The sequence below is a fragment of the Pelophylax lessonae genome (genome assembly GCF_965119305.1).
Source record: "Pelophylax lessonae genome assembly, chromosome: 1".
NCBI lineage: Eukaryota > Metazoa > Chordata > Amphibia > Anura > Ranidae > Pelophylax > Pelophylax lessonae.
The window spans coordinates 68,413,763-68,439,886 of record NC_138768.1 but is presented as its reverse complement, the minus strand read 5'-3'; positions in this window follow the sequence as shown (position 1 = coordinate 68,439,886).

The following is a 26,124-nucleotide window of genomic DNA, read 5'->3' as shown; positions in this document are numbered from 1 at the left end:
GCAGAGCGAGACTCCCCGATCGGGACCCAGAGCATGACTTGCATGGGGTTGCTAAGGACAACGTTTCGGAGGCGTAGCCTCCTTCTTCAGATCTCAACGCCTCCGAAACGTTGTCCTTAGCGACCCCATGCAAGTCATGCTCTGGGTCCCGATCGGGGAGTCTGCTACGCCCACATGTGAACGTAGCCTCAATGTTGGACATGCTGCACCCCCTCTTCATCAAGAGCTCCATGAGAGCACATTGCTTCTACTTGGAATCCATTATTTACCTGCAATAAAAAAAGAAGAAGAGCTACTATAGAGGAAAAGTTACTTACCGTAACCAACTTGTGAAATTTGAACAGCCTATGTAATTTATAACAAAAAAGTTATGCCCACTTTTGCATTACAGCCCTGTATAATGAATACATCATAAAGTATGAAACTATTTTTTACAAGGGTGAGAAGAGTGCATGAACATTCATCCAAGACCAGTACCACTGGTGGAATTTTGACCATGTTAACCTAGTTAGGGAGATGGAGATGGGGGAGGGGTGGGGGCTAGCAACCACACTGTATACACCAGTCATTGTTACCGTAATCTATCATCTCCTTCTGTAATGAAAACGTATGTGAAGTATCACTGATGGACTGAAGACATCTTGCTGTAAAATGAATTTCCTCACTATCTACTTCACATCTGGAAAGTGCAGTGACTTTATTCTGAAGGCCATTAATCTTAGGTCCTGCCTTTGTTCTGTTCAAACATCACATCACCAGTGAGGCACACAAGTATGCATGTTCTTAGAGCGCTGCATGGGAAACCTGACTAACCTCATTTCCATCTCATCTGAATAATCGCTTTTGGGGCAGGAATAATAGAGAGGGCTATTTGTCACGGCTCTGACAGCTGGAACTTGTCCTGGAAAAGAGACCCGCTGCTGGGAAGCCCAGCAGGTGTAAGAGTTGTGTATATCCTAAAAGTCTTTTTTTAATAGTGAGAATCCAAACTATAGTACAAGAACCAATAACTGTCATTTCCGACTTCTCATTCTGTAAATGCTAATTGCCTGGTTGTCATCCGCATTGTAGTAGAAGAACCAATAACTGGTATTAATGACTTCTGTAATTCTGTAAATGTTTATTAGCTTAGCTGTCATCTGCAATATAGTACAAGACTGTGATCTTACGATTCTGGGTCCGTACCCCTAGAACCAAACTGCTGACAGAGTATGGTACCAGTTTGGCCTACTATTCTAGGCACTAGTTCTAGGTATACTAAGGTAGAGTGGGCAGACTGTTTCGTTCAGCCTCTTCATCCTTGACCTTGGTGTGCCTTAAGCGGCTATGAAGGCCAATCCTGTAATTGTTATTACGAAAGCAAGCCAGTTCTCCTAGCTGCCTCTGTACTAGCAAGGGAGACCTGTGCATATTCTCAGTGGCCCCTCCGGGTGTGAGTCAGGGGCGTATCTACAGGGGTTGCAGGGGTTGCAACTGCAACTGGGCCCAATGCTCCAGGGGGGCCTGTGTGGCTCCCCTGTACACCTGGATAGGATAGGATGTCACAATAGAGAACCAGGAAGGGGTCGGTAAATATGTAATTTACCAGCTCCTTCCTTTTCTGAATGGACAGAGTCATAGTCAGTGACATTGTAAAAAAAATTATAAATGAAATGATAAAAAATAATACAATTAAAATACCAAAAAATAAAAACTACTGACACCAGTGGGTGAACTTCCAGGATCGCAAAGGTCACGCTTGCAACCGGGACCTGGAATTCCACCACCCTGGGGATGACCCAAGATGACAGGAAGGGGGCCCACTGCAGAACTTGTGAAAGGGTCCCGTAACGAGAGTAAAGGGCCCCAGGATCAGTGGGAAGAGCCCCAGGCTTGAAGGGAAGGGCCCCGGCCAGGGGTCTGGGGGGCCCTTCATGGTTTCTTGCACTGGGGCCCTGAAGGTTCTAGTTACGCCTCTGGTGTGAGCACCACATAGGCACATTATCTCAACCCCATTAGGATCCTCTTTGGATCCTGCCAGCTGCCCAGAGGTCACCCAAGAGCAGGTTCCCCATTCTTCCTTGGAGCATGACCTTCCAGCTGTTGCTACTCTTTGAATAGGTTAGTGGTCCTTTGGGGAGAGATATAAGAAACTGACAGATGAGTTATCCCTCCAGCATTTATTTTTTAAAAAAAAATAAGAATCAGGTTGATTTTGACAGTTGGTTGGCAGGCACTGGTATATGGGCCATTATATGTCTTCCATAGGTTGTGGCTGTGCAGTTCCACCGTCATTATGTAACATTACATGTTGCATTTGGCTGATGTTCCAGCTGTTTTCCATCCTGCGAACTGTGTTCAGATGTCACGCTTGTAATACAATGAAAAGTTGCTGGACAGAGCCGGAGGGAGCTCAGCTCATGCTGGGAACACGTGGTGAAGGATTTCCAAGTCATGCTAGAAATGCAGGAGTTATGACCTTCGCCATTCGGGTGAATATTATCTGTTTAACAAGCAACTATATAAGGAAACATGAGCTGAGATGTATATATTAATAAAGTAGAGCTCAAAATGTGAAGATATGCTATCTTACAGGGAATATCTAGAATTGTTAATTCTTCATTTTGTCTAGAATTCTCCCTGAAAAATAACAGTACACTTCCTGGTATGTGAGAGTTCCTAGGCACTCCGTGCCTGCAGCCTGATATAGCGTAAATCTCTGAATGAATGCAAAGTGTTCTTTGATTGTTTGATTGAATGAAGGACGAGCACTCACACACCCCCATGAATCAATGACTGTGTCTTTCCAGCCACTGCATCCCAATAGACATGAGTGGGACTGCCTGAACCCATATGCATGGTACATTTTGCAGGTGGATGCGGAAAAAAAAGTAGCATATGGACCCATTAGGAGTCGAGTACATTTCGGACAAATCAACATGTATTTTTCTGTACGTGTAGGGTCTTTAAAGTAAAAAAACGTGGGGAAATGTGCATGTATTACAGAGATGTTCTGTTCTTTTTTAAATTTTTTTATTTTGCTTCTATAAACACTTTAAAGTGAACCTGTTGTTTTGCTGTGCATTGGCAATGCAGAGAATTATTTTAAAAATGGCAACCTTTATTGGAAGCTGCAAGGTGACTAGGGACAACCCACAAGACATGGAGTCCGGCCATGCCCCTTAAAGTGTGGACACCCCTACACGCCAGGGTTACCAACCATCTAACTTATCAGGGGCTGATAATTTGTCATGCTGTTGTAACGGAACCGCCGACCCACACTGTGTTTGTGGTCTTCCGTCAGTATACGGCTTCCTTGTAGTCATGAACATATATAGATATTCCAGCCACCCTACAAACAAAACTAGCCTGACAACTTAGCTTGCATGTGTCTGAAAACATCAACTCCTTTATTGAACAAGAAACAGCCTTTTGTACACAGAAGTATGTCAGTCACTACATGAACAATGACCCGAATATTTACCCAAAACATCACACAATGGTTAGACAACGAGGTACAGCTAATTCATGGCTGATCCCATCTACAGTGCCTTGCAAAAGTATTAATTAACATGCTAATTAACTCGGCGCACTTAAACCAAACTGGAAGGCCAGACTGCCGGAAACAAGGCTAAAAGAAAATACAATACACATTTATTAGAAGTGTAAACACAGAGTAAATCAGCATAATTACAAGGTGTGGAAGACAGGTGATTGAGCTGATGATATCTGCTAGGAGTCTGACTGTGTGAAGCCTTATTGGCAATGGGCAGCTAGGCCTAGAGTCCCAGAGTCTTCATATATTCTTTGAGATATATTGTTGACAAATATTACTGTCCCACTTGAAGCAATCCAAACCATTAAGTATCTGTGTTTCACTCCCAGTGACGGTGGGTACCGTCACAGTTGTGTTGACTTTTTAAGTGTAAACCAGGCAAATTTCTTGCTATTGTTTCCCTATTGTGTTTATACTGTTTAAATATTGGCTGTTTTAGGGCCCTTTTACATGGGCTTGCTATCCAGCAGACTCTGTTTTGTTCACTGTCAGAGCCCCGCTCTCCTCTATGGGAGATTGGATGAAAATGGACCACCTGTCCGTTTTCATCTGATCCTATCTGATCCGATTATCCAGACGGATGGAAAATAGGGTTGCCATCCGTTTGGATGTCATGGACAGGATTGGATTGGATATCAGTGGGTGTTAGCAGACATGTCACCGCTGACATCCGCTGCTCCATAGAGGTGCATGGAGCATCCGATCAGGTCCACCTGAAAAACTGACAGGTGGTCCTGATCGGAAAACCCATGTGAAAGGACCCTTCGTTTTTAATAGGAGTTCTGTCATTTTTCAGGTTGTCAGGAAAAATGTTCAATGTTTTGTAATTAAAAAATTCTGCGGGAGTTTGGCAACACTGCTACACGCTTTCAGATTAGATAATACCTTATACTACTTTACTAGTCCACAGCAAATTGGTTTTGATGATGAATCAAACTGTCGCTTCGACTATATAAATTTCTTAGAGGTGTCAATAGTAAATCGATAGAATGCATGTGCTGCATGTCCTTCCCTGGCTGTTTCCAACTAATTTTCTAGAGCCTATGGCGAGTTTCTAGAGTTTGTGGTTTTTCTGATCAGCGTCAAATTTTCTGTTTTAGTTTCACATAAACAAATCAAACTGAATCTAAATCAAACTGAATCCAAGAGAATGTCCTAAGCACAACAAAAACAACTGTGCTGAGCGCAAACATATGATGAGCAAAGTAATACAATTATAAACACTTCAGAGGTCTTCTTGGAGCCCATTATATCCCCATCGCTCAGGGATATTAGTCACACTGGTATTACTGGACAACGTCTCTTGCAGCTTCTTATTGAAAACAGACAAACTTTGTTAATCTTTCGTTGAGTTATGTCATTCTCATATGCTGGTGTCATTGGGAGAGGAGAGGACTACAGGCAGGAGTTACCCTAATGAAGATAGATTGCAGATATTTTTAAATTATTATTCCATTCCTGTTCCTTTCTTATTAGTTGGACATACAGCTTAGAAATGTTATTCCGGGCCATCTTTGACACGGGGCAATAGGGACAGCTGCCACAGACCCAGTTATTGCTATGGGGCCCATAGCAGCTGGCTCTTGAGCCTGCGGTGCCTGCTAGTAGTTGATAAGTGGACTTGGCTATTACTCAGGAGATGAGGGCAGATTTGGATGTTCAGGGCGCTGGTGATTGGTTGGGTGTTATGTCTGCAGCCTGTGCAGTGATTGGCCAGCTCAGTAAGGTAATCTTTGTCCTGGGAGAACACCTGTCAGTCCCAGGCACAGTCATAATGACCCCTCTCCCTCATCATGTCCGACAAGCTGCAGACCATTTGCCTACTTGAAGGTTCAGCAGGGTGTGCCTAGTGTTCGCCTGACATCCTCTGGAGACTATCAAGGTAAGATCCCTTGAGGGGGGCAATGCAGGGGTCTGTGGAGGGAGGGGGTCCTGTGTAATGATGGGGGTAGTATTGGGTACGGAAGCCTGTGTAATAACGGGGATAGTATGGGGGGGGGGTCTTGTGTAATGATGACAGTAGTATGGGGGAGGGGCCCTGTATACATATGGGGGTAGTGTGGGAGAGGGGGCCCTGTGTAATGATGGGCGTAGTATGGGGAGGTGTCCTGTGTAATGATGGGGGTAGTTTGTGGGTGAGGGTCTCTGTAATCATGGGGGTAGTATGGGGGAGGGTTCCTGTGTAAAAATGGAGGTAGTATGGCGGAGGGGGTCCCATGTAATAATGGGGATAGTATGGGGAGAGGGTCCTGTGTAATGATGGGGGTAGTATGGGGAGGGGTCCTGTGCAATATTGGGAGTAGTATGGGGGAGGGCATCCTCTGTAATGATGGGGTAGTCACTATGGTCATAAAGGATTGTCGATTTGGCCCCAACAACTATTATAAAATTGAAAGAACGTTCCAAAAATGATTTTTTTTAATCAAAATGATACTGGTGTATTGCCAGCTTAAATCCCAGAGCCACAGTGCTGGGAACTTCAGGAGACTGATATGAATGCAAATTTTGTACTTGCTTGCTATAAAAAAAACATTTAGAGATTTTAATGAATACCTGACTCCATCATTTGGTGTTTTTTGTTTTCATTTTATTATTTTTATTCAAGTATTTGAGAAAAAGAGTACATAATCTAGACATCTGTGGATAGTCATGTACATGAATATCTTGGACACCAGTAGTATCCTATGATAGCATGGCATGTGTATTCATTCAAACAAATACAGTGAGTATCAACATAGTCACAAAGTAAAGTCCCAGAAGTATCCAGTGTAGCAATGTTCCCATAGGGCTTGCTGTATGATGATTAGTTGGGCCTCCTCTGATTATCAGCACAGAGTCACTTAGAGTACAGTTCATGCATTCAACCTTACTTCCAATGGCTTGTTGCTCAATAAACAGTCCAGGGGCTTTGGTTTTTAGTATTTATTGTGGAACTTGAATGGGAAAAGGGAACAGTGGGGTACTCCAAATGGAACTATGTAAGTTGGATAGGGACAACTCTCACTTGGCCTCACCAGATTGCTTGTGGAAACAGTCACACTGCTTAAACCATACTGCCACATGTATGGAAATGGTTAAGTCTTCTTGCTCTTTCTCCAGCAATAGAGTTGGTGATCTACATTCTCTTCAGGATACTCACTAGCATCCCCTTTACTGACACCCATCCACTGACTCTTCTAGCTGCAGGGGTGGCCCCCCTCAGGTCCGGCCCCTTGACACACATCTCTACTCACTATACTGCAGAATTAGATCCTTCAGTGTCTCCCCTCCCAGTCTGATCCACAGGACCTCTGGGTTTAGTTCCTCTCTAGCTCTCTCTAGGCCCTCAGGTCGACTACCTGAGGCAGCATGGCACTTCTACAGAGGAGGAGGCAGCCGCCCCCTCCCTTCTGTACTCTGCTTTCCAGCTGAAAGACCCTGAGCACATGTGCTCCTGGCACTTATACAGTATCCCAAAATGCACTTCATATCACCATGGCTGTAGTAAACGCCTGTACACTCATTTGTTAGGTTCCCTCCCACTGTTCAATATGCCTCCCTATTGGACCAGTGTGAAACACTCTGAAGACAGACTGAGTTGCACCTGAGCACAATGAGCAGACCTCAATAGCAGATCATACTCTCTGGTAGGCAGAGAACAATTTAGATTTACCTGCAATCCTTTTGGTAAGCAGACAGGATTCAAAACTATACTCTCTCTCTAGCACCTACCAAGGAGGGTGCTACACCAGCAACAATGCAATTTAGTTACAGTATCTCACAAAAGTGAGTACACCCCTCACATTTTTGTAAATATTTTATTATATCTTTTCATGTGACAACACTGAAGAAATGACACTTGTACAACAGTGTAAATTTGCTGCCCCCTCAAAATAACTCAACACACAGCCATTAATGTCTAAACCGCTGGCAACAAAAGTGAATACACCTGTAAGTGAAAATGTCCAAATTGGGTCCAAAGTGTCAATATTTTGTGTGGCCACCATTATTTTCCATCACTGCCTTAACTCTCTTGGGCATGGAGTTCACTAGAGCATCACAGGTTGCCACTGGAGTCCTCTTCTACTCCTCAATGATGACATCACAGAGCTGGTGGATGTCAGAGACCTTGCGCTCCTCCACCTTCTGTTTAAGGATGCCCCACAGATTCTCAATAGGATTTAGGTCTAGAGACATGCTTGGGCAGTCCATTACCTTTACCCTCAGCTTCTTTAGCAAGGCAGTGCTCGTCTTGGAGGTGTGTTTGAGGTGCCATGTTAAACTTCCAGTGACCAGTATGAGAGAGTTAGAGCGATAACTCCAAATTTAACACACCTGCTCCCCATTCACACCTGAGATCTTGTAACACTAATGAGTCACATGATGCCAGGGAGGGACAATGCCTAATTGGGCCCAATTTAGACATTTTCACATGGGGTGTACTCACTTTTGTTGCCAGCGGTTTAGACATTAATGGCTGTGTGTTGACCAAAGAACATAGAAAAAGAAGAAAAGAAAGGGAGAAGGTGGAGATCAGACCTTGAGGTTTCCACACTAAGCTGAGCATGTAAACGGATGTGGACATATCAAGGCCATGGGTCCCCAATTAGTGTTTTTTTTTTTCTATTATCCTAGAGTAATGCTAAAAAATAAAAATTCACCTTTGGTAGATACCCGTGAGGTTCCTCTCCTCCCCCTGCCTCTTCCCACGCGATACGGTAGACTTGGGCACTGTTCCCTTTTAGTTTAACAATTGGTTGGTTTTGCCTCCCCACCTCGGCGCAGTGTGCTCCCTATATGGGGTGCCGGCGGGTTGGTGCTACCAATCACTAATCTCTCGTGACCACCCATTTTACCGCCCCTTGTCTATTAACCCTCACAAATTGCTGTAGTTACTGTTATTGGTCATGCTCTGTTACCAAGCTCTGTTTGCATTACCTTGCATTATTCTGCATGTCAAATGTTGTTACTCACTTGCATTATTCAATAAAATACTTGAAACAGAAAAAAAATAAATAAATAAATAAAAGTTCACCAAGTTCACTCTTCATAAAATGTAATTTTCTAATCAGAATTTGAACTTTTTTTCGGGTCTCGAGAATTCCTTTCTTCTGATAATTTATTATATTTTCCATTGTGAATCATTTTTCATGTTTGATGAAATATTCAGTTGTATGCACCCACTCCCTTTGGGTTTTCTCCCAGTACTAATTGTGTTTATATATTGTGGAGGAACAAAACAAACAACATTGATCAACAAACCGCACAAAGCAATCACGGTGAAAGGTGAGCCATAAATTTCCATCAGACGTTCTCCTCTACGTCCGGTATATAATTAGGCAGAGATGCAGAGAGAGGAAAGGTATTATTATGAAAGGCCACGTCAGCGTACTCAGTACATGGCATTATAGGGCATTAATAGATTATTCTCAGAATAGACTTAGATAAAGTCACTTACATAGTGATGCTACATCAGTTCTACTACTTGCTTATGGTGGCCTCCAGTCGTCCAATTGAGTATGAATCCATAACAATGAATAGGACTATGGTGCACAGTAGAGAGAAGAAGGTTTACATTCAGGGGTACATTTCCACAGACCAATTCTAGGCCTTGCCTTGTAGAGGGTACCCCTTATCTCCTGCTTCAAAAATCAATTTTTTTCCATTTCTTTCTCAACTTTGCAGTGAAAACAGGCGCATCATATTACTTTCAGGCCATGCAGTGACCAGGTGACCCATTCCCTTCTTCTCTGGGCTGGTGTCATCATAGTCCAAGTGCTGATGTTATGACACCACTGCAAACTTGGGGCATTACAAGTTGTAAAGCACAGTCTGCTTACCCTCTACCAACAGTGAGCTGCTCTTCCTCATGGGACATGTAGTCCTAGAGTGGTGGTGCATGTCGTTGGTGGATGACATAGGTAGACTGCTAATCTCCTTTGGCTTATCTCCTTTGGCTTTGGCTTATCTCCTTTGGCTTATCTCCTTTGGCTTATCTTTGGCTAATCTCCTTTGGCATCTTTGATATATTGCTGGTAAAAGCCAAAAAAAAATAAAGGTTCATTGGAAATGGGGGGCTCCCAGTGTAACTTAAGCCTTAGCTTACCACTCTGTGTACTAAAACTGATTTGCTCAAATTCAGCCTTACTAAAGGGTGCCTTAATAAAGTGTTTGGGATTTTAAAAATCTTAGTGCTCCCAATTCGTACCGTCAACAGAAAATCTGTCCGCTACTGCTGCTTCCTGACGCCTTTTTGTTTTGTTTTTTTCTTACTTTTTTCTTTTTAATTGTCGAATGGCAATTTTACATTGGGGGACCTCGCCACAACTATGAGCAAAGCATTTGGCTCACGAGTGCATCGCGTCCCCATCAATCTCAATAGAGTTTGCCTGGTTGAAGGGAGAATCCTGAGTAAGCCAGCCATCCCCTTACATTTGCTGTAATATTTCAACCATTTTTTTCACCATAGAATAAGATGTGGGACATGCAAGCAGTCCTATTTCATGCCCGCGGATGTTACTATTACCTGGAGCCCTTGTGGTTTTGGGATGCTTCCAAGACTTTTAATATTCATCTTAAACTTTATATTCATATGACATTGGTGTTTGTAAAATAATAATTACATGATTAAAACATATGAGTACCCTCCCTTCTTTATAGATTCTGCAGGCTTTGTTTGCATAGGGTATGAGGTACTATGCTATGCTGGTACTATATGTTACCAACATTTGCACAGCCTTCGCTAGCTTGGGAACATGGCACTGTATCTTTAAAGTAAACCTTTAGTGATCATATGACTGTTGAAGTGGTAGCTGAACGCTGCCTTCCCTTAACCAGTTCCTGACCGCTTATGCTATATTTCCCGCGGCAGGCTGGTTCGTACAGGCAAAATGACGTAGGTAGGTCTACGTCACTCACCTGGGAGCAGGGCCAGGACAAGGGGTGGGCAGGAGGGACGGTTGCCCTGGGCGCAATGGTTTATTGCAGGGATGGGAGGGGCACTTTGACTCTAACCCTAAGGGAAGGGGGGGGGCACAGTTTGGGCGCTGGGCGCTGGATGATCTTGTCCCACCCCCGATCGTCAGCGAGGAAGCCAAGGCGTGTGTCAGGCGGCTCCGATTGCCGGCTGACACCTGCGATCGCTGTTGTAAACACAGCCGACCGTCCTTCTCCCTGAAATGATCACAGAGCTCATGTGACCCTTCTATATAGGATCGCATGTCTCTATGGTCATCTCAGAAGCCACGCCCCCCACAGTTAGAATCACTCCCCTAGGCTCACATTTAACCCCTTGATCACCTATACTGTTAACCCCTTCCCTGCCAGTGTCATTATTACAGTAACAGTGCTTATTTTTAGCAATGATTACTGTAGTAATGTCACTGGTCCCCCCAAAAGTGTCAAAAATGTCAGTCAGGGGTCCATTCTGTCCCGCTAAAAATTACAGATCGGCGCCATTACTAGTAAAAACATAAATAAATAAAAATGACATAAATCTTTCCCGTAGTTAGTAGACGCGATAACTTTTGTGCAAACCAATCAAAATACGCTTATTGAGATTTTTTTAACAAAAATATGTAGCAGAAAACAAATTGGCCTAAAATGTTAAAAAAATAGATTTTTACATTTTTTTTTTTTTGGGAATGTTATATAGCAGAATGTGAAAAATATTGTTTTTTTTTCAAAATCTTCGCACTTTTTTTGTTTATAACGCAAAAAATACCACCAAAAGAAAGCTCTATTTGTGGGGAAAAAAAGGACGTAAATTACGTTTGGATACAGCGTTGCACGACCGTGCAATTGTCCTTTAAATTAACACAGTGCCGAATCGCAAAATAGGGCCTGGTCATTAAGCGGGCAAATCCTTCCGGTCTTAAAGTGGTTAAAGGTGAAGTTTACAGCGGAGTTCCGGCCGAAAATACTTTTTTAAGATATTGCCAATTACATTAACACTATTCACAGATTACAGTACAGTATTTTATAATTTATAATGTAATTTTAATAATTTCTTACCTTTAAAATTGATTGCAGAGCACGGCCATCTCATGGTGTAGGCATCTGAAGCCGCTGTGTCCCCTCTTCCTGGTTCCTGGCTTCCCAGAATGCCCATCGCAATCTCGTGCATGCAATGTAGATTGCGATCGGCAATCAGAGGAGCGGCCGGCCGTGCCCATTGCCTCCTGGGATTGATTAAAACACATCTCCCAGGACGCAATGCAAAGCCAAAAGTGACGTCCGGGGCCACGGCCGCAGAGGGGGGAGAAGGAGGAAGTTGAACAAACTATCCTCTGAAAATAAGGTAAGGGACCCCAAAAACATTTTTTAAATGCCCAATTCTTCTTTAGCATACCGATCACTGCTGGAATCAGCAAAGTGTACAATTAGGGTGGAACTCCGCTTTAATCTTCCTTTATAGATCAACATTTTTTAATAAAATCTTTCTGTTTTCATTACATACCTAATGTTAGATGTTATTACTTGATCTCTGTGCTTCTATGCAATGCCGGCAGGTCATGGTTGGTGGGAGGGGTTGGCAGGGGGATGTGCGTAGCTTCCTGTAAACATCACAGCTCCCTATCTCAGTACCCCTCCCAAGAAATAGAGCGAAGACTGCGAGCCAGGCCTTCTCTTCCACATCAGTGCCTGACCTCACACATGCGCTTCTGGAAGAATGGTCAAACATTGCCATAGACACACTCCTAAACCTTGTGGACAGCCTTCCCAGAAGAGTTGAAGCTGTTATAGCTGCAAAGGGTGGGCCAACTCACTATTGAACTCTACGGACTAAGACTGGGATGCCATTAGAGTTCATGTGTGTGTAAAGGCAGGCGTCCCAATACTTTTGGTAATATTGTGTACCATCACCCCTACCTTTTGAAATCTGTTTTTTAGAAGCAGCACCACACCTTAATTTGGCCTCTGCTTACGCAAACCTTCCCCTCATTAGCCCCGGACAGGCTCTGTTTACCACACTGAAAGCATTTTAATATGTTTGCTTAACAACATATATCTGCTCTTGGCCGGCCAATTATCGCCTGACCATTAAACAGTCTTATTTTAAGTGCCTTTGAGTAAGACAAATGACAGCCGATAAAAGTTTTCTTCAGATGGCGGGTTGTGTTATCAATGGGGCCGAACTTTGTTTTTGTAATTTAATTGTGAGAAAAAGAGGCTTCTTCTGAAGTCCTGATATCAGAGGGCAGGGAGTGACAGGACCACATAGACTTTTGGCTGCAATTTACCCCGAAACGTGCGTCTTCGCTGGAACATTGTCTTGGTTCATTAAATGATCCTCCTTAAATAGTCCGATATGATAAATTATACCAGCAGATATCTAAATAATGTGATAAGCCGCACATGTCTAATTGCAATAGATACAGAACATTTTTGGCATAGAAATGATGCTTAGAGTAAACACGGTTATATTTAGCTGGGCTGCAGGCAGTCTGATTTGTCATCATGGACATACAATAGTTGCAGCTCATCCTGACCGGGAAATCATTCTGCAATCTCTTCTGGTTTGAGGTGTATGAAACAAATATACTCATTTTAGGCCAAGAAGCAATGAGCTGACAGTTAATTAAAGATGAGCGATTTGATGCCTCAAACAAAGATTAGACCCAGATCTGGCAGATTCATGGATAGCCAAATGTTAGTGAAAGTTGCCTGATCTGTTGGCACATAATTTACATGTCACTGATCAATCAAACTGATAAGGAATTTCCATTGGTTTCCTCGCTCTTTGACCTCTGGTAAAACCGGCTCACTTATTGACCTCTGGATTGTTAAAGAGGAACTTTACTTTCTCAATCAAGATGAACTATTTTTTAATCCTTATGCATTAGTAAATAGATAGGAAGGTATATTATATTAAGTTGTTTGAAACTTTTTTTTAACCCTTTTTAGTTGCTTCCAGATGTCTGGCCTAGCCCAAAATACATCCCAGGGGCATTCTTTTTATTTTATCTGAAGGAGGGGCAGAGTTGTATAAAGTACTCGAAACCCATACTTGAGTAAAAGTACAAGTGCTCGATCAAAAAGTGACTTGAATAGAAGTGGAAGTGCTCGATCAAAAAGTGACTTGAGTAGAAGTACTCAACATTTTTTGTACTTAAGTATTGCAAGTAGTTTTTTTAAAAATTTTGCTACTCAAGTACTGAAAGTAAAAGTACCAGTAGTTTTGAAAAAAAAATTGCTACTCGAGTACTGAAAGTAAAAGTACAAGTACTGTGTTATGTAGTCATTAAACAAAGAAGTCAAAAGTTTGAACATCATATTGTTTTTTATTATTTCAAATGCAGCTTTTATTTATACATACATTAGCATTTATTTTCGTATGCGCTGATAATACACATGTTTTGAGCTTCATGAAACCTGCCATCTACTGTTCTGGCAGTGGTCATTTTTATAATAGTAACGAGTAACTATGCAGCACAAAAAAAAAATATTGGAGTATAAGTATTGAAATCATCAAAAAATGTAGTGAAGTAAAAGTGGAAGTAGGAGAAAAAAATTCTACTCCAGGAAAGTACAGATACCGCCTTTCGGTACTTAAGTACAGTAGTGAAGTAGTTCTACTTAGTTACTATACATCTCTGAGGAGGGGAGGAGGGGCCTTCTCAGCTAGGCAGACCCTCTTGCCTGCGTACTCAAGCTAAGGGCAAATGGATTAAAGGAAATTAAGGCTACATGGATCATCTGTTCTTACTTAAAGCGGAGTTCCGGCCTCAAAAACCACTTTGGGCCATCCGCTTGCTCTAGGTCACCTGAAAAAGAAATTGATAGTCCCGGTTTTTTTTTTGTTTACTTACCTTGTTATTGAAGAAAATATACTCACCTTTCTTCCACTTCTTCCCTCATCGGCTGTGGCCCGCGCCGTCTCTTCCTGCTTGCATTGATTCCCGGGAGCTGAACGTCATCGCTCCCAGGAATCAATGTGCCTGCACCGGCCCCACTCATCAGTTCCCTGCTAAACAGCTGCGGGGCATGCCCAGAAGCTGTGCAGGGATGATGCGCCTGCCCCAGAAGTGACAAGCTGGGCCGGTGCAGGGCATTCTGGGACCGAAGAGGACACCGAAGAGGACACCGAAGAGGACGCTCCAGCTTCAGCTGCCCACACCTGAGATGGCAGCGCTGGACAAGACATTTTCAAGGTAAGGGCAACCTGGGACAGTTTAGAGGCTATCCATTATGAAATGCACTAGCCCTGACTGTCCCGGGGGTATTTTTAGCTAAAAAACGTTTCCGAAGCCGGAACTCCGCTTTAAAGTGATTGTAAACGATCACCTTGTAAAACAACCCATTCAGTTTATAATAGATAGAAATGAATGGCAAAGCATTTTTGTATAGATATAAAAAAAAAATTAAAAATACCTTTTTCCTTTTTTATAAATGATCACATTCCCTCTGGGGGGAGGAGAATTAGCAGCACACTGAGCTTCCCAGTGAATGGCTGTGTTGGGGTAACAAACAATTTGTTTTCTGCTACATATTTTTGGTAAAAAAATCACAATAAGCGTATTTTGATTGGTTTGCACAAAAGTTATCGCGTTTACTAACTACGGGAAAGGTTTATGTCATTTTTTTTTTTTTTTACTAGTAATGGCGGCGATCTGTGATTATTTGCTGGACTTCAACATTGCGGCGGACAGATCGGAACCCTAACTGACATTTTTGACACTTTTGGGGGGTACCAGTGACATTACTACAGTAATCAGTGCTAAAAATATGCACTGTTACTGTGATAATGACACTGGCAGGGAAGGGGTTAACCCTGTTGGTGATCAAGGGGTTAAATGTAAGCCTAGGGGAGTGATTGTAACTGTGGGGGGGGGGGGGGGGGGGGTTGGGCTTGTAAAATGATCATAGAGACATGCGATCCTATATAGCAGGAACGCATGGTCTCTATGATCATTGCAGGCAGAAGGATGGACGGCTGTGTTTACATCAGCCGACCGTCCTTTTCTCTCAGCAGGGAGAGATCAAGAGTGTCAGGCGGAAATTGGAGCTGCCTGACACACGCGCCGGCTTCCTCGCTGACGAGCGAGAGCGCACCGCCGGCGGCACGTGCTCGCCCCCTAGGTCCTCCCAGGCAAGTGACGTACCAATACGTGACTCTGCCTGGGAAAGCCACTCTGCCAACGTATATATAAAGTATACAGTCGGCAAGTGGTTAAGTGTAGTAATGTGCCCATCTCTAGAAATAACGAAGGATCTCCTACCTTTGACAGTGATCAATGGTAAGTAAAGAAAATCTCTCTGCTTGTTTGTGACTGTCTGCTGCCAGCCCTGACCTCCAGCCTGTCTCCCACTCCACATCTACCTGATGATTTGGTACTTCTCCTTTGACTTTTATCCGCTGTTGATCATACTAAGTAGGACGAGCCTGGGGGTTTGTCCCCTTGGGGGGAAGTCTGTCTCACAAGTCCAACACCCTGCAAGCGGGGCCCTCAAGAAGACTGGACTTCTTTTGGTTCTCGCATACCCGGGCAAGCCCACACCATCCATAGGAGACACCTCTAAGCCTTGTGAATGACACCCATGTTATCTATGTAACATTTAAATATAGAAGAAGATACTGAGGCACTCTGTATAACTTAGCTCCCATTAAATAAAGTTCAAGCTTCAAATAATGTTCTCCTCTTGTAGATCGGCAGTGCACAGTGTATTGAGAACCATACAGTATATAAAAGCATGGGCTCACATATCTCTGCTAATTAATCTGATCTACAGGATATTAAAAAAAAGTGCCTGTACATGACTGTGTTGGGGGGAAGAGCACGCTCTCTGTGGCTTCGCATGCAAAGGTTCACACAATTTCAATTAACAGCCAATTGGCACTAATCAGAAATTATGGGAACAACAGCAGAAGGCTTGGCGTGGAGCAATGTTTATTAAATATTCTTTTATTCCTTTCCACTGAAAACACGAGAGCTTTAGCGGAGAGATAAATTTTCCTTCCTCGTTCTCAATATCAAACAGATTTTAATGGCTTATTCGCATTGCTCGGATGTTTTAATTTGCTGCGTAGACTGTTTTATTTTTCTTGCAGGCATTAATAGAAAAACCCCGTAGCATTGCAAAGTGGAACCACATTTTATCACTGTCCAAACAAGCAGTGCGGATTTAGTAGAAAAACAGAATATTTTGTAGGTTAAGCTCTGACTGTGTTTTAAAGGTCTCAGCTGCTATGAGTGTTTTTGAACGTCTGCAATTTACTGAAGTTTTATACAACAGCTGCACACAAATATATAATACTCTCTTTTAGTTCACTTATGTATGACTTTGAAGTCAATAAGTCTTCCATCAGCTCAGCCAATGTCATGATCTGACATTTATCTTAATATTCAGTTGCACCATGACAGCTGAAAGGTAAAATTGGGCTTGCAGTTGGAGGTTTATGAGTAGGAAGGAAGAGGATTAGGTGTTCTTTCAGGAAGGAGGCGACTCTGGGTGTGGATCACTACTATGCTCATATTAAGTAACAGTGCAAAGAACAGAAAAGAATTGGAGCAGTGGCACAAACTCCGCAGAATGGCAAGCTCTGAAAAGTGTTGACAACTCCGATATATCCTGTGTGGTTAAAAAACCCAAAAGGCATGAATGGTTTACATGTGGGTGCATTGCTTCACAATTTGTATTGTACAAGGGCTGTATCAAAAGAAATGCAAAAATGAGCATAACTTTATTTTTCAAAACATACTAATTTCACGTGTTGGTAGAGTAACTCTTCCTCTATAGTTAGAAAAAGGGAGATGCCAACATGAATCACATGTAAAAGAAGTACCTACATCCTTTTAAAATGGAAAGAAAAATGGACTAAGGCTAATGTGGACTTTTATGGTACCATACAAAGGCTTAACAAAGTCATTATGTTTAAAATTTTATTTTTTATTTCAAAGTTCATTAAAACAAACATATATCTCTCTAGCTCCCTCATCACCTCCTCCCATGCTCGCCTCCAGGACTTTACCAGAGCCTCACCAATCCTATGGAACTCCTTACCCTTATCTGTCAGATTATCTCCTACTCTATTAGCTTTTAGACGATCTCTGAAAACCCTCCTCTTCAGAGAAGCCTACCCTACCCACACCTGACAACTGTACCTCCATTTTCTCCATCAGCTCATCCCCCACAGCTATTGCCTTTTGTTTCACTTGACCCCCCCCCCCCCCTTTGTAGATTGTAAGCTCTAACGAGCAGGGCCCTCTAATTTCTCCTGTATTGAATTGTATTGTAACTGTATTGTCTTCCCTCATATTGTAAAGAGCTGCGCAAACTGTCAGTGCTATATAAATCCTGTATAATAATAATAATATCTAAAAAATAGACACTAAACACTAAATTTTAAACATAATGACTAAGTTAAGCCTTTGTATGGTACCATGAAAGTCCACATATGCCTCAGTCCATTTTTCTTTCCATTTTGAAAGGACGTAGGTACTTGTTTTACATGTGATTCTTGTTGGCACCTCCCTTTTTCTAATATCTAGTTTGGGTGGACAACACACCCTGAGGTAATAAATTGGTGCCCTGTTTATATAATTCAATTCTACTTTAAGTACTGTTTTTTATATACTTTTTGTTATATATAGCCTCTCAGAGCCTATTGGCCAATATCTTTTGAACTGACTGTGCGCCATAATGGATCTTCATGGTACAGCTTGGGCAGGGGAACATGTCCCAAATTGAAACAGGCTGTACTGTCAACAAAAAGAGTGACAATGATCTTGCTATATATATTTGGGCAAAATAAGGATATTACTGATGTAGCACCCTACAGGTAGGTGCTAGGTAAATGCATAGTGGGCCTTGTTTGCCTAACAGCAAGGCCATGATTTCTTTTTGGCCAGGGTGTCATGGCTCTCAGGTGTGTCTGCTGAGAGGGGAGTTTCCCCACTGGCTCTGTGAGAGGCTTCTCATAGGGCAGTGGAGGAAACCCAATCAGGGACACATTCAGGCTTGTAGCTACCCCATAAGGCAGATTCTGCCGCAGAGGATTCTGGGAGTAGGTATAAGTTTGAGGGGAGTGCATGACTCAGGGTCTTTGGTGGGTAGCAGAGTCCCAGGAGGGAGAGTACGGCGGTCTCTCCTCCTGTCAGAGGAAATGGATGTCTCGGGGTGCTGCCTGAGAATCCAGAGGGTGCTGAGTCGAGCTGAAGGGGATCCGGTGTGCCGAGAACCAGCGGAGAGAGAGAGGGGTCCAGTCCCAGGAAAGCCTACAAAGGTTGTGAGTACTGTGGATTGCCTAGTGTCAGAGGGGACCACTCCGGAGAAGGTTCTGGGATCCAGGAGTCAGCTAGCTGTAAAGGGGGTGCCTAGGTTGAGGACCCTGAAGCATAGAGGGGGTACCTGCAGTTTGGGCCCTGAAGAGTCATTGTACAGTGTGGAGTGTACCAGCTGAGAGTTGCAGCAGCACAGGAATTCACAAAGAGCTACCTCAAGCCAGCGCAGGGCTGGGGAAGCTATTCAGTGACTTTTAAGCAAAGCAGTGTCAGGAGTCAAGTGTTCTACAGTCCTGGATCTTCTGAATTAAGGTCGAGGTTCCAGCACAGTTTTCAGTGTTACAGTATATCCAAGCGTCAGGAAGCGTCGGCTGGCGTTGACAGGCATTTTTCATTAGAAGTGTCCCAAAATTGTACCAAGTTGATCCAGAGGAGTATCCCACTTATTCCCTTCTCCCATCCCCAAAACATAATAAAACACGCAAACCAAAGATGCCGGAATTGTCATTGTCTCAGTTCTCACACCTGGAGTTACAGCTCAAATGGGCTGGGAGTGTGGTACCGGTAACAATGGCAGATCCACCTCAGGCCCCATGCCTGGAAAACCTGCTACACTCAAATGGAAATCACATTATTACTAGCACAATGAGTGTTTTTTTAATGTTACATAAAGGAGGACATTAATCCCAAAGGCCTACGCTTCCATATTTTTCCTACCATCAAAAATCCCTCAGGGGATGTAAAAAAATATGGGAGGGAGTCCTGATGAAATGCAGCAAGGACTTTATGACTTTGTTGGTAACCAATATACTAATGATCTACAACTTTTGGATGCAAGAAACTGAAGCCCTAAATGCACATTATCAACATGTCCTTGACCTCCCTGCATTCCCTTTGAAATAGAAGGAGATCAGGGACCATCTTGAGATCATGAACAAGGAAATTATCACCAAAAAACAGAGAAAATTTAATCTAGACAAATTTGCCTTCTCAAAATGCTATGCCTACAAATGGACAGGGAGAAATGTAACTAAAAATTCTGGTAGACGTAACGCTTCACATATGCACTCTCAGAGATGACACTACAGACTTGGATTCATCTACCACTGCTTCTGTTTCTTCATAGACAACTTCACGACTTTCGAATTCACATCATGAGCAGGTCTTCCTAAACTTTCATGTAATCATGGTGGTGGGTATTCACCTATAGATATTGATAAAAAAGCACGCACTGATGTGTCGCCCCGATTGGGGGAATCAGATATTATTAGTGGCAATTTTACACCAGTACTACACCATTTGTTAAATAAAGGCAATACAATTGTACTTGCAATACCAAGCTCCCCACTGCAAAAGAGGGTTTTTTAGATCCCGCCCTTGCCCTATCAGAAGCCAAAGTCCAAAGCAACTTAAATACTTATGTGGCGTGGACATCTCAGACACCAATGGCACCAACAACTCAGATTTGAACAAAATCAGTCTTACAGTATTTCCTATTATGATGGCCCAAGAATCTGTTCTTCGGATGGGCCTAGGCTTTTGCCCCACACAGGAAATAGATGTTGTGGAAACAATTAAAGACCTATATTTGTTCGCACAAAATTTCACTAATAAGTTTATGTTCGATCCTGAACTAAAATAAAATAAAATGGAGAGGGAAATTTCTGAACAAATTAAGGACTTCACTATGAAGAACTATAGAGCCCTTAGGGACTTAATTTTATTGTATGATGAAGGAGCTGTAGAACTAGATCCCCCATTGGAGCTGACAAAAAACATTTCTGAAATCGAGCCACACAGGACACAAACCTTCAAGCATAAATCACGTCACTTCCCTGAACTCTCTCTCTCTCCCAATGCTTGGATGTTCCTTCAGCAAACCATCAGAGACATGAAAGCCGCACGGTGGCAATCCTCTATCTCTGCCTCTAATTGTCAAGGCCCTACCTTGTCTTCCAGTTGGCAGCCATCTTGGACATGTGCAGACTGCTGTCTCTTATAAACTCTGTTTGCATCATCACTTGCCTGCTGCCTGGGTGTCACTCAGTGATGATGTTGCACACCTGAATTTATCTATCACCTGATGGCTTGCAGGCCTTGCCCTTGTGCATCACTGCTAGCAGTCTTCTGTTCTCCGTGTTCCTCTGTGCATGAGCTGGCTTGGCGGACAACTTTCCTGGCTCTCGATCCCGCATCGGCAGGCGACCCCGCACCGGCAGATAATCCGGCATTGGCAGACTACCCTCTACAGGACTCGGCCCTGGCTTGGATGACTATCTATTTCTAGACTCGATCACGGCTTGGATAACTACCCACTCCTGGCCTTGACCCTGGCTGTTCCTGATTTCGCTCCTCACTCTTGCTGTGCATTTATTGTTGTTGCCATAATAAACTGCTTTATGTTACTTACATGTTCGTGTGGTCTGGTTTCCTGGCACCATGACACTAATCTATCCCATGAACAGGCAACTGCTCTTAGACACCTTAAGACACAGACAGATATACTGTAGTTATTAAGCCATCAGATAAGGGTGGGAAAATAGTTTTATTGTCCCACCCACAGTATCAACGGATGTTTTACAATGTCCTAAATAACAAACAATGGTATCGTCATATTGATCCACAAACAGTCGCATCCTATGAGAGAGAATTTCGAGAACTATGTACACAGGCATTTTTGGAAGGACTGATTGATAAAGAGACTCTGGACTACATAATTATTCCACAACCGCATACAGCTACATTTTATGCCCTACCTAAGGTTCACCAGAACCTCATGCACCCACCTGGTAGACCCATAATCTCAGGCATGGGGTCATTGACTGAGAATGCCAGCAGATTTGTGGATTAATTTCTTCTCCCTCATGTAGCGAGACTTCTCTCATACATCAAGGACACACCCAATCTGCTGAAACATGTGGAGGGGATCCATGTTCCCCTGGGCGCCCTACTTGTTGCTATTGATATAGAATCATTATAATCTAGTAACCCACATGAGTGATGCGTCCGGGTGATCAGGTCCTTTCTCATGGAGCAGCATAGATCACTATGGACACTGAATCATTTTATCTTGAATCTACTTACTTTCATTCTGACCAAAAATGATTTTGTGTTTATGGACCAGCTATTTCTTCAAATTCAGGGGGTGGCCATGGGCACTTCTTGTGCACCGTCATTAGCAAATTTATATCTAGGTGGTTGGGAGAGGGAAATATTTTCAGATGAAATTTTTGCACCATGGCTCCCTGCATTTTTTACTGGTTCCATTACATAGATGACCTATTGGTCATATGGACTGGCTCAGAGAGGAAACTTGGCCTATTTTTGGGACAACTTAACATCAACCAATATAACTTGAAATTTACCCATACTGTCAATAAGGCACAGATATCTTTCCTAGATTTAAATATCTTAATTGAACCCAATGGATACACCCAAACTGACCTTTTTCGTAAGCCCAGTGCAGGCAAAACTTTACTTCATGATAGCAGCCTACATCCCATATCCTTAGTCAGAAATATCCCCTATGCCCAGTACATACGGTTATGGAGGACTTCTTTGGTCGACCACGGGGAAGCCTGTTTTGAGTGGAACCTGTCCTGTTAAACCGCTGTATGGTCTTGGCCACCATGCTCCAGCTCAGTTTCAGGGTCTTGGCAATCTTATTATAGCCTAGGCCATCTTTATGTAGAGCAACAATTTTTTTTTTCCAGATCCTCAGAGTTCTTTGCCATGAGGTGCCATGTTGAACTTCCAGTGACCAGTATGAGAGAATGAGAGCCATAACACCAAATTTAACCAACCCATTCCCCATTCACTTCTGAGACCTTGTAACACTAACGAGTCTCATGACATTGGGGAGGGAAAATGGCTAATTGGGCTCAATTTGGAAATTTTCACTTAGGGGTGTACTCACTTTTGTTAACAGTGGTTTAGACATTAATGGCTGTGTGTTGAGTTATTTTGAGGGGACAGCAAATTTACACTGTTATACAAGCTGTTCAATCACTACTACATTGTAGCAAAGAGTAATTTCTTCAGTGTTGTCACATGAACAGATATAATAAAAGATTTACAAAAATGTGAGGGGTGTACTCTTTTTTGTGAGATACTGTATCTATGTAAACATTATTCATATAATAAATCTTTGTTTTAATACATACATTTTCTAATATAGTCCTTTTCACCACTCTTTGATTAGACAAGGGATTGTGTAGCCCCTTTCTCTCTCCCCTTTTATATGGGATTCCCGCATTCGCCGGGACAGACTTGTAACTCATAGCTCCCTGTTGGTGACCTCACCTCAGGTAGGACAGCATGCTTTCACCATAATTGTACTTCATTTTCTTTTTGATTTATAATTTGAATTAATTATTTTTTCTATTCTGTATTGCATCATTAAATGTGTGTTTTGCTCTAAAATATAATGTTAAAAGCTCCTGAAGAAGGGGTGACCTTCCCGTAAAACATTTTGAGCGCCCAAAACTCAGATGGTATTTGTTATATGGTTATTCTTCAAAGGTTACCCTATCTGTGATCTTATAGGGCCAATTGTCTAGAACACAATGTTAAGGGTCTATTTTTTTTAGATATATGTTTGTTTTAATGAACTTTGGAATAAAAAGTATAATTTTAAACATAATGACTTTGTATGGTACAATGAAGGTCCACATTAGCCTCGGTCCATTTTTCTTCCTCTATAGTAACTCTTCTTTTTCTTCTTTTTTATTGCAGGTAAAACATGGATTCCAAACAGAAGCAATGTGCTGTTGTGTTCTTTAAGAAGAAAGGGTGCAGGCTGTCTGACATCCGTAGAAGACTACAGAATGTTTACAGAGATAACACCATTGAAAAGAGAGATATCTTGTCATTCGTGGCTCTTGTCAATGTTGTCATCACCGTTAACATTCTGTTACCTTCTGTGGATGTCGGACAGCCTGCACCTCTCCTTCAATAGGAACTCATTGACAACATGATGCTTCTGTTTGGAAGGAAGAAAGAAGAAGAAAGAAGAGGAAAAAGAAAGTACAGCCCTCTTAAAAAAAGTGCACAGAAAGAGTCCATGAATTGAATTAGAACACCGGGAGACTTTAAAGTGAATTTCCAGTAAAATCTCAACTACAAGGTATACTTAAATCAGTTCTGACCCCCACTCTAAGCCTATTCTAACCACCCTGTTAGGGAAAGATCTGTACACTTTCCTATTCTGAGGGAACTTCAGTCTGGTCACCTGATTGGCTCTTAGTGCCGGATTCAGTGTAGAGGAGGGACATCCGAAAACAGATACCCCATAGTAAGCCTATGTGTGATGTCACCACACAGGCTCTGCATGTGACCACACCGGAGCACCCTTAGCATAGGTAAGTATAGACATCTTTCCTTACAGGGTAGTTGGATTGGGCTTACAATGAGGGTGGGAGCAGGTTTAGGTATAGTTACAATTAGACTGGAATAAAAACATAAGCACCTTAAAACATCAAAAACCCCTTGATGCGTTTTGTGCTATGACGCTTAGTCATAGGACTGATCACATTTTCATTGTGGTTATATTGGACGTTATTCAAATAGATCATACAATTGGCAGATAGCTATCCTTAATTACAAGCATTAACACCTGGTGAGTATCCGTCGTAACCACAATGCATCTACAATAGTCAACAGTACAACAGTCCATCTTAAAAAAAAAAGAATTGTTTATGCACATGGGTCGTAAAACAGTTTTTTCTTTTTTTTGTTTCAGCTGTGTTGGGACGATTGGCTGAAGCTACCCCTAAAGAAAATTTTTAACATAAAGCCCGCTATTGCCGACTTCTCATTCTGAAAATGCTATTTACTGGCTGTTGTGCAACTTGTGCAACCTCTGATCTATACTTTGAGTCACTGATCCAGCACAAAAACTGTTGATAACGATTTTTAACTTTTTTGACTTTCCTGATCTACATACCTATACCATGTTGGTGATCCAGAAAGCACTGAAGCTAGAGGACCAGAACAGCCAGGTGAAAAGCACTTTTAGGAAGGAGGACACCAATGGCAGTTCCATATTTTTTTAAAAACAGTTTATTTTAAAATCTAGTTCTGGTCAAAATAAAGAAAAGCTCCTTGGGGAGTGATTTCTTTTTTTTTTTTTTAAAGCAGCCCTTACACAACTGTGTTATGACACTGTTTCCTGCAGTTATTCCTTTTACTGCAAGGTGTCCTCAGTCTTCCAGCTTGAATGAGACCAAACATTACCAAAACATAATTCATCCTGGAGGACATCCTGTGCATCAGGGATGTGTCTGCTGAGTGGGTGTTACCACACTGTTTTGTACCAATATTAAATAATGCAGAGTTCATATCATCATCTTAGTGCCAGTCTCTTCAACATTAGGATTGCCCAGTGCTACAGAAGAGTTGAAAAGAAAAAGGACCCGCACAGGACTGGCCTGCAGACATTCCCAAGAGTTAAGTAAAAAAAAAATTGACAAACACTTTTCTGCTGCAGGGGATGGGTCCCAGTCACTTTAAAGTTGACACTTAGACTTTATACGCCACTGTAAATGCAAGGGGAGAAGGTTAGGGCATAGCACACCTAAGGATCCCGGCAGACGGAAGAATCATACTTCAAGCATTCACAGGTCAAAGGACCTTCGGGCCAGACCAGCATCCTGTGATTCTCAAGCAGCTGTAGCACAGACTCCCTGGCAAAGTCTCCCTGATTAGTCCGAACTAAATTCCAGCTTCTCAGGCAACCTCCATGGTGCTCCTTCCCTTGATTGGCTCCCTTCCTTCTGGGAAAACTACCTCCAGTAAGGCAGTGCAGGCCTAGGCCCCAGACTCAGGCCTTGTCTTATGAACATGTGGGGTGCTCTCCTTAGGCAGCAGGCCTAGGAGGCTGAGACATCCAACACACACCCTCCATCAGGCAGGAGGCAGACGGGGAAAAAACCTCATAAGATCACACCCAAATATTTATTCACTCTCCCAGCCTCCACACACTGGCAATACATCTCCTAGGGCTCATAAATATCCTTATCACAGCATTACTGGATCTTCTTGCTTAGGGGAGACCAAGTCATTAACAAACTATTAATTTAACTTAGGCTGCTTACAGCTATGAGCACTAAATTTAAAGAGTCACTCCTACTTAGGGCAGAGTGGCTACGCATGTTTTGCACAAAGTGTTTAATTATAGAGACCTATATGATTAAATACTTTGTCAAGCTTACCTTGTTGAAGTCTTTTTACCTATGCATACCTGTATGTAGCAAGGTCCCCTTGAGGACTGCTGGAAAAGAACACTTTTGGGTCCCCCTGGGTTACCGTTAGCAACTCTGGCAATCACAATTTAACACTTTACTTCTTGGTTCAGTCAATGATCAGTGCAGGGGTTTGTAGTTGTTT